The sequence below is a fragment of the Rhipicephalus microplus genome, chromosome 1, assembly GCF_043290135.1.
Source record: "Rhipicephalus microplus isolate Deutch F79 chromosome 1, USDA_Rmic, whole genome shotgun sequence".
In the NCBI taxonomy this organism is placed as follows: Eukaryota; Metazoa; Arthropoda; class Arachnida; order Ixodida; family Ixodidae; genus Rhipicephalus; species Rhipicephalus microplus.
Genome location: NC_134700.1, coordinates 132,875,212 through 132,884,889, shown reverse-complemented (window position 1 = coordinate 132,884,889; position 9,678 = coordinate 132,875,212).

Sequence of the window (9,678 nt, the reverse complement as noted above, 5' to 3'; positions counted from 1 at the left end):
TTAACGTTTTATGTAGTTACGCAGTTCACTTGCAATATTTTAACCAAATCATTATGAATGGCAACCAAGTTCACATTAGGTTTGACATACTCGTGTATCTGCATGCAACGAATGAACGATATGCAGCGCCTCAAGTGTAGGGTTCAGCATATTATACCAAGGAAAGGATGTTCCGCAAACATGGCATGGCATTGTGCACGTAAGAAAAGCTCTTGCAACTAACTAGTAAAATTGATGGTGTTGCACCCCTTTCTTGGCTACATACTGCCTTAGTGCTTTACAGAACGCTTGAGTTGCGAAGATGGCAAGTTCTGAAATGACAGAGTAAAGTGTGTTTCCTGTCGCCAAGAACTCCCCCCCCCCACACACAAAAACACACGCGCGCGCGCTTAGCAAAACACCCACGCTGTTGAAGCGTACAGAGGGTCAGAAGTTCCTAGGCCACTATTCCAAGTATTTCTATGGAACCGTGACCTGGGAGCTTTTGACCAGAACCATGCATATGAGTGACATCACCGTGCAAAAAAAAATGATGACGTTCTCTGATATACTGTGTTTCTGAAACGTGGTGAAAGTATGTTTCACACGATGGGTTTAAATTTAAGCCTGCAATGGGTGCAAAGAAGTCTTATGAGAAAAAACAAGTTAGTACACCTGGATGAAAAAGCAGCATTTTCTGTTGAAGTTGACCATGTAGGAAAAAAAAACAACGATACAAAGGTTTACAACATTGTTTTCTTGTGGTACCATATCGCAAGTATTCACACCCGTTCTCCGCATTCACGCTGACAGCACCGCAGGAACACCGGCCCGGGGACGGCGTGGCCATGGCTGGCAAATCCAGCGCAGTGGCACCGATCCGGGATAAAGCCTTCCTGACGTCAGTGTTCGAGTCAATCGACCGTGACCATACGGGCTTCATCAGTGTGTCCCAGTCGCAACGGGCACTCGCCAGCGGCAATTGGAAGCCGTTTGGCGAAGAGCTCGTCCTCCTCATGGTCAAGATTTTGACCGGGACTTCAGAAACAAAATTGACTTCGACCAGTTCTGCACTCTCTGGTCGTACATCACAAACTGGTTCAATGCCTGCAAGAAGTGAGTGCAGTACGAAGACTCGGCTCTTGTGTAGCTGCAATGATTTTGTTGAATCACTATATGACAATGGAGATTATTTTTTTATAGTTTGACTAAGGCTTATCCACAGGTTGAGACAGGAGGAATCTTTCTGCTTTTTGTAGAACAAACTCAAGCAGTGGATAGATGTTATCTTGAAGCAGCCGTTCGAAGGAAGATTTAATGAAACTAATGATGGTGTGGTGTCGATATGAAGTTCAAATGTGCAGTACTGATTAAAGGTTTGCAGAAAACAGTCTAAAAAATTAATAAAAAAACACGACACATTCTCATTTTTTTCTTTATCCGCGGTAAAGAACTGAGTACCATGGCACAATTCGTTTAGGAAACTAAAACGGTGGTTAGCTATGAAACTAAAACGGTGGTTAGCGACATGTGCACGTCGTGCCATTTCTCGAGAGCCACAGTGGTGGTCTGCCGTAACTGTATAGAAAATCACTGTATAGAAAATCAATGTATCACCGAGTGTGGTTGAACATTTTTGTCAAGCCGGTCGTATGCGTATGGTAAGCAGTAGACTTGAGGTGAACCATGTTGCATGCATCAAGAAGGCCTTGTATTACTTCAGAAAGTAACACGGCACCCCCTATCACTGAGCAGTTTCCATGGTGTTCCATGACAAGAAAATGAACTGTCGCAAAATTAAGAATGCCACTTCACCCGCTGTAGTGGCCGGAAGCTCTGCTGTCTCGGCTTATCACGTCAGGTGATCGTGTCCCAAAGCACCTATCGGTTACCCGAGAAGTTGCAAGGAAGTGGGCCTATAGGCCTATGCCGATGTGATCAAAACGATGAGCACGAAAGGGCAATGGTTCATTTCGAAAGAAGGCCCGCTGGTGACCTCGACCTCTTCGTCACTGTCGTCATGCTTTCATGAAATCATCCCCGGCTGGAACTTCTTGTCGCAACATTGGGCCATCATGGACTGTGTCCGAGTGGAAGTAGCGCTTTTCACATTCTCCGAATTCGTACTGCCATAGCCTCCAAGAAGTAAAACGATATAAACTCGTCGTATTGCTCTTCGTTACTACATTGACTTATGTATAACGTTTATGTCTTTAGCAGTTTTGTAGCTCGAGAAAATAACGAGAGGCACTGCAACTGAGAGGTCCCTCTTCTAACTTTACTTGTAGAATCATCTACTGAGTTTAGAAATAGCCTGCCAAACACTCATAATATATGACTTTTGAGCTTGCAGTAACACTTGTCGCACATCTTCGAGGCCACGTATACGTCCAATAAAGCTATTACTGCTGAGCTCAACAGTGAACTTGAGTATTGTTCTCGGTAACAGTTTAAAAGATCATGAGCGCTTTCATCCCGAAGCTTCTATGGGCAAAGCTAAGTCAAATACAAGCATCATCTGTACTTGTGGACTTGAGAACTTGAAGACCACGCAAAGCGCAGTGACGACTGCTGCCAAAATGGCGAGCCATTACGTCGGCCGAAGTGACTGATGGCCGCACGCTAATTGGTTCTCTGTACCTCGAGCAGACTCTGGTGCCGACGCCGGCTTTCTAATGTCTGGGATATCCTCAGGTAGAAGTTTCGGCCACCGTCGCCGATACAGGCAATGCCGAGTGTCGCTGGAGTATAAAACGCAAGAAGAACGCCGGCAATCACGCTGCAGGTGGTTCGGCCTTTGTGCAATGAGAAACATGATAACAAACTTCAGTGTTAAGAAATTAATTTTAGTGGCTTATTTTACCGCTAAACTAAGGGGACGACAAAGTGCTGACCTAAGCCAAGACGCTCTCTACTTTTATTGGGTTCAGAGAAAACCATGTGTTGAGGCCACATGTACCAAGGTATAGCCGAGTGGGTCACGGAACAAACGGCAGATAAGAACGTGATAGCTTAAATCAAGAAAAAGAAACGCACATAGGCCGGCCACGTAGCACGTAGGCATGATAACCGCTGGTCAGTAAAGGTAACTGACGTATCTTATTCCTCACAATCCTAAAGAATGTAAGCTTGGAGGGGGAAACGGAAAGCTAGGTGGGCAGATGCGACTACGAAGTTCGCGAGTACAACGTCCAAGCAACAAGCACACAACTGGGTTCATTGAAGGAGCATGCGAGATGCTTTTGGCCTACTGATGGTGTAGTCATGATTGTTTTGATGATTACAACGATCAGCCTTTGACTAATCACCCAAAAACATACTCTATGTGCTCCCGTCACTGTGCCTGGCCAGTCAAATAGACTGTTTTTTGTAGTTTCACACGTAAATAGAATGTGAGACGTGCTCGGCGAAGTTATCGACTTGGATTTTACACAGAATATGACGGAGCCGGCAAAGGCTAAAATATGTCTGTAATCTTAATTAATTGCTACCGTGTTGAAACAAGGCAAAATTCTGGCCAGGACATTTCTAATGGTTGTTTAAGTAAAGATGATTGTAATAAGTTGCTGTGTTTTACACACTTCTGTTTTCGTTCTATCGTTTTCTTTTCTTTGTCACAACCAATATACTGTCCTTTTTTCACGTGTTTTCTGCATTCATGTTTATATTAGCGCCAGAATTTAATTAGACAAATTTCTTCTCTGATATGAATTTTTCCCATTTGACACAGGTGACACCCAATATTTGGGCACATCTTGTCCCGTGGTGTGGGATGGTCTTACGTGTTGGCCTCAGACAACAGCTTCATCTCTGGCGGTGGTGCCTTGCTTCGCGTCGCTCAACGGACTTGACTACGACACCACACGTAAGTTGTGCCCATTCATACACAAGCGTGAATAGTACAGCTGTTGCTGTAGCGTAACACACGGCAACGATTCCAAATGCGGGCATGATTTGCAGTTTACTTCAGTAACGTAAGAGATTTGCCAGAATTCACATAGTTTTGATATAAGTTGGTTACATACGCACGCTAAAAGATATCACAATTTTCATGCCTTAAATATCAGCTTTTTAATATACCCTGTGGCTGGTAAGCATACTTCTATTCTTTCGCGCCATTAAACGCGAATATTACGTAATATTGAAAGAGAGATGTGATTCATTTGTGGGGGGGGGGGGGGGGGAGTCCATGAAGCTTTTTTCTAAGTGATATCGTTTTTAGTGAAGGTGGATACGTGGAAGTGCATGGGCGGTTCGTGTTGCTTGGAGAGGACGGCGATGACGACAGCAAGAGGAGCACGCTGTGTGGTAGTGTAATATTGCCAATATGACGACGGTGTTCCAGTATCAGTTTTGGCCGTGGCACAGCTAACTTTGACTTGCGTACATGTTGGAGTGAGAGAACACGCAGCCATGCATGGTGCGGTCCTCACATTGGTGGGTGATTAAGGAGAGGCAAAAAGGGACGTGTTAATTAAAATACCTTGAAAAAAGTTAGTCTGTAGCAAAATAGGGAAAACTGATACAAGCCTGATAACACAAAATCAAAAAGTGAGTCGACAAATTTTTCTTCTGTGAGGCAAACTTTTAGCGCGTAGGCTTTTACTCTAGCGTTGTTGTGTGTATATCTAACATTTTCTGGCTCTGTTTAAACTGCAGATAGCAGCTATAGACTAAACATTGTATGAGCCAAGAAGGCCACACTACTAACGTTTACTATTCATGAAATTTTAATGATAACGCACTTTCTATAGGTTGAAATTTTAAAAAAACTTGTTATTTTAGCCTCTAATTGATGCCTGCCATGTTACGGTACTCTCATATTAGAATTAGTGGAGGCAAGTTTCTATGGTCTTTAGTTTGTTTTCGTCACAATTCTGCGAACAATATAATTTCAAAAGATACGAGGAATGTACCTCTGAAAGTGGATGACCGCAAAGTTTTTTAGCTAGAGATGACTGCAGTAGTTTTTAACATAGAGGTGACCCACAATCTCTACATCAACATGTTAGTGTTTTATATCTCAAAGCAACAGTATGATTAATATGAACGCCATCGTGCAAGGCTCAGGAAATTTTTACTTCATTGTGTTGTTCAATGTGCATTGACGTCGCATAGTATACGGACCTCTAGCAATCGCCTCCAACAAAACACAGCCACCGCGGTCAGGGTTGAATACTGTAACCTTCGCGTCAGCAGTTGAACACCAAAACCACTAAACTACTGTGTTGAATCACGCGATTCTAACCATATATTACTAGACATCCTGCAGCTAAATCCGGAGGCCACAAAATACGTTTTGCATTTAATTTTAGGTGAATTGGTGAATAACATTATTCAGTTTCTGCAAGTTGCTGGACTTGATTGCAGCCCAGGAGCCGGCCGAGAGACCATGTCTCCAAGCAGCCTTGCTCCTTAAATCTTTTTGTGAAATGCGTCACCTTACCTGCTGTGTGGCGTATACATTGGTGTTTGCCGCCTGTGTGCTGCCTTATTTATTTTAAGCAGATGAGTCGGGAATAGTACGCATGCCCTATTTCTACGGCACACTATCGGTAGTAGTTTGCTGGTATCGCCCTATGAATTAGCTATAAGCATCGAGTGCTTGCTGTAAATTCTGTGTAAACGAAGTTTAATTGAAACAGCTCCCAAGCCCACGCGCTAGAGGAATCACCTCGCAAGCGAACGCTTGGGCACCGACGTAATACCTCTGATCTCCTGGAAAGATTAACCGTGTCCATAGTGACAACCTATTATATGTACTTTTACACTGTCACCGTGCCTCCAGTTAGGAGAGAAGGTGATATTAGGCCATTCATCACCCTGGAATCTTTATACGACTCAGAAGGATAGCGTCTGGCGCAAATGAACGCGAAAGCGAAGCACATGTGGTAAATAACCATCGCACTATATCTCTCGGTTTAGCTTTGTTTGTTTGTTCACGACTTCTCGTGACAAAGACGTGCCGCTTTACTTGTAAGTACATGGCTTGTAAACACGCTTGTATCGAGCAAATCTGTGGGGCCGGCCTATTGCAATTAGACCGAGTGAGTCATATCCTCGGGTGTCGTGGTGGCCTACTTTCCGATAGTACCGGCGCATTACTTTGCTGACCTCAAATAGACACGGATTCACCAAACATGTATTCAGTGCTACCACCTGTGCTTAGAAATATTGTCACACATGTCTTATTGTTGTTTATTATTGTGAAATAAACTGAAAGAAGATAGTTCTGAAGCTTGTCACAGCCAGAACAAAGAGTTAACAATAATGCCTCCAAATCCTATGAATAAGTCTTGCTTCATTCTATCAAAACCGTCAAATTCATTAAAATTTATCAAATTTTGATTACATTACAGCAACACATTATGTAAAATTGAAAATTTAACAAACACATCTTGTTTTTAAGTTGTAGTACCAAAGCAAAGCTCTTAGAAAAATCTAATAATTCTTTGAAAATTAAGACAAGACGCGCTCTCGCAAATGCTCATTAAGCAACGCGGCACGCGCGTGTGATTGCATAGTTCTCGGTTGTCCCATAAACCTGTCGTGATAAATCTGGCGTCGGCAACTTCTGCCGTCAAAGGCCGCCGCGAACACTGGACGAGCCATCCCTCCTAGTATGGTCCTTCATGGCTTATGTTTTATTCAGTGTTCTTTTTTTTTTGTTTTTGGCGTCGTACATCAACAAACGGGTCGGTACCCCTGTCTGATACCCTTTTCAAAATGCTTTGCTGAAAACCATCGTTAGAATGAAAATCTTTGTAGCAAAATTTAGGCTGAATGAAGAACAGTTGAAAAAGAGTGATATCCTTTTACATATTTCAGCAGCCGATTTTACACACACGCTTCCGGTTATTTTTATTATAGTTTAGCCACAATTATTATAATTGATAGCAAAGGTTAAACGCAATTTTACGAATACGTGCAGGTAGAGTGGTATTTTCAACGACACTTTGATAATAAACAAATTTGAACGTTTTCAGTTCAATTTTGTTACGAAGCCACAGCTTGTTTCTCGCACAGCTGAACATTTCTGCACTATCAATTTCTTGGCTTTTGAGTTGTCAGAAAATACTTCCGGGCGTGAAGTATTTCCTGTATGTGCCTTCCTAAAGCCAGCTTTTTCTCTTCCCCGTGCCTATACAACATAATTTTGCTTGATAATCAAAGGTTGTGATTTGACACATCATGTGAAAAACGGAAAGAATTTTGCATGAAATTTACTGCGCTTCTTCTCCGCTGCTTGTTTATTTCCTGTTTCCTGATTGTAGGGCAAACTTTGATTCAATTCGCAAATTGGTGTCTAAAGGCATTTTTCATAGCGGTTTGGCATTCAACCATATCTCATCAAAAGTTTCCTAGAACAGTGGAGGCTTCATTTAGTACTAATACCTGCACTGTGAATGTGGCATGCCATTACTCGGCTCTGCGGATCAGTCATTTGTGCATTCACTGCCATAACTTGTGTAAGAGACTGACCAGGCTGCATGACCTAAAATTGATTGAAATACAGGCTGAGACCACAAATCTACCACTGGCAAGGAACACGAGACTTATTCAATTGTAGATATAACTGTAGATCACTGCCTCTCTTGGACACCCTATGAACCCGTATAAATGTATGCACCCAAACAACACTGTCATGTTCTCTTATCGACGGTGCCGGCAATCTCGGCCAGTGCCGCAATTGAGGTCGTGTCCCTGAACGTCAGATCAGTCGATGGAGGGTGGCGACATTCCGCCCATGCAGCGTGCGAAGAAAAGCAGTGCGTGCAAAACGCGATGTCATTTTCGACCACATGTCCCAGAACCATCAGTGATGTATTGCTGAGTGAGATCGGCAATTATCGCGTCGTACAAGCCAGCAGCAAGGGAAGCCCGCGGACTCAACTTAATATCGTTTAATATTCTATTAGGAGCGCCGCCTTTATTGTTCTCATTTCTTTCAGTAATACTACCGCAGTGCATGAATTCGAGACATGAGAATGCGATGATTCGCTGGTGTTGTCCTTTCGCGTTGTAATACTTTAGGATTTTGAGCTTTTTGAAGGCTTTTTATAGCTAACGAGTTGGTGTTAAAGGGATTTGTTTGTACAAATTTGCGGTTAACTGTACCATTGGCATGTATGAATGAGAGACGAGACGCAGCACGATAACATCCGAAACACTGGAAGAGTAAAAAGGACAATCAAGGACAAGTTTGTCTTTCTTGTTCTTCCTTTGTGTGGTTTGTCTGTTCCTTGCGCTGCACCCACAGTGCGTTCATACTAATGGTCCAATGAACCACACTTGAAAAATAGGTCAAGGATATATAGATAAATGTCTTTAATACAGCGAAGTGCCCTAGTTGGTACTCGTGCATTATGTGATAACGAGGCAGCAACGAGAGAAAAAATCTAAAGCACACACGTTATTTGTCTCATTGTTTGTAGTATGCCTTAGCTTTTTTCTTTCTCGTTCTTGTCATGCTGTCACGTAATGATTCAATAGTAAGTACCCACAATTACATTCATGTGATGCACGTGACACCCATACCACAATTTTACGTTCGAGTACTGCACGGGCTGTCATTAGAAAGTTTTTTTTTTTTGAAATAGCGTATACGTAAAGCCCTACAATACGATTTTTCGCAATGGTGCAGGTACCATACACGCTGTTTCCATGGGCACTCGCCATTCCTCGGTGGTGCAGATTTGAAAAGTAGCCGAAATTTCAGACAAAACTGGCCAAAGTAGCCACATCATTTAACCGTATTGACAGATTTGTAGGCAAAGACAACAAAATTAATACTATGACTACAGTTTTTCTCATCATACAATAAAGATAATTTGTACGTTCAAGAGCACCAAAATAAGAGCATAACTTCGCCCTCTTGTTTGGTATTCGAGCCAGAAATGAGTTGTAAAAAAGGGTGTTTTGTTTATCGATTCAATTATGCACCTAAAATCACCGTGGATTGCAGAGCAGAATAGCCTTAGCGCCAAGTAACGAAATACAATGAGGAAAAAAATAATAATGGAAATTCCTCAGCACTTGCAGCTACTGGCCAATGATGGTTATTGCTTCACGAAAACAATGATTAGCCCAACTTTATCAAGACGGAAGGTGATTCCAATTCTTTGCTTCATGCAGTTGAAAAACTAAAAGCTTCCAATAATGCTTTGGCTTCACAAAACGCAATACATATACTTTAAGTGATGAACAAAGTAGCAGCAAATATAGTGTGGTAGTAAATAAGTAGGCCCTTAGACAGGTCACGGTGGTATTTTTTATAGAAGTTTGAGCAGCGAAGAATTGTATGCGCTGTTAAAAGAAGGATGGAAAACGCTGGATGTCATGGTAGCAGTATGGCTGTATATAGTCAAAAGAATAAAATGAGCAGAATTCTTTCGAAGGAACTCCGTCGCAGTGATCGATTTCACGTGCTCCACGAGGATACCACACTTAAGGGAAAAAAAGAGAAATGAAACAATCTTAGTCGTATTCGAGAACCGTAGTACGCAAGAATACGGCGGAATTTCATGATAGCGTTTTCAATCTTTAAGATCCTGCGTAATTAGATTGTATATGAACATAAATATTGATAACAAGTGACGGCTCCTAAAACAACGCTGTTAAAGACGTAAATAGCCTGACATATGTGTTTCCAGTGACAGGAACAGCCTTGCATCTTCTGAAAATTTGTCCCACAAACAA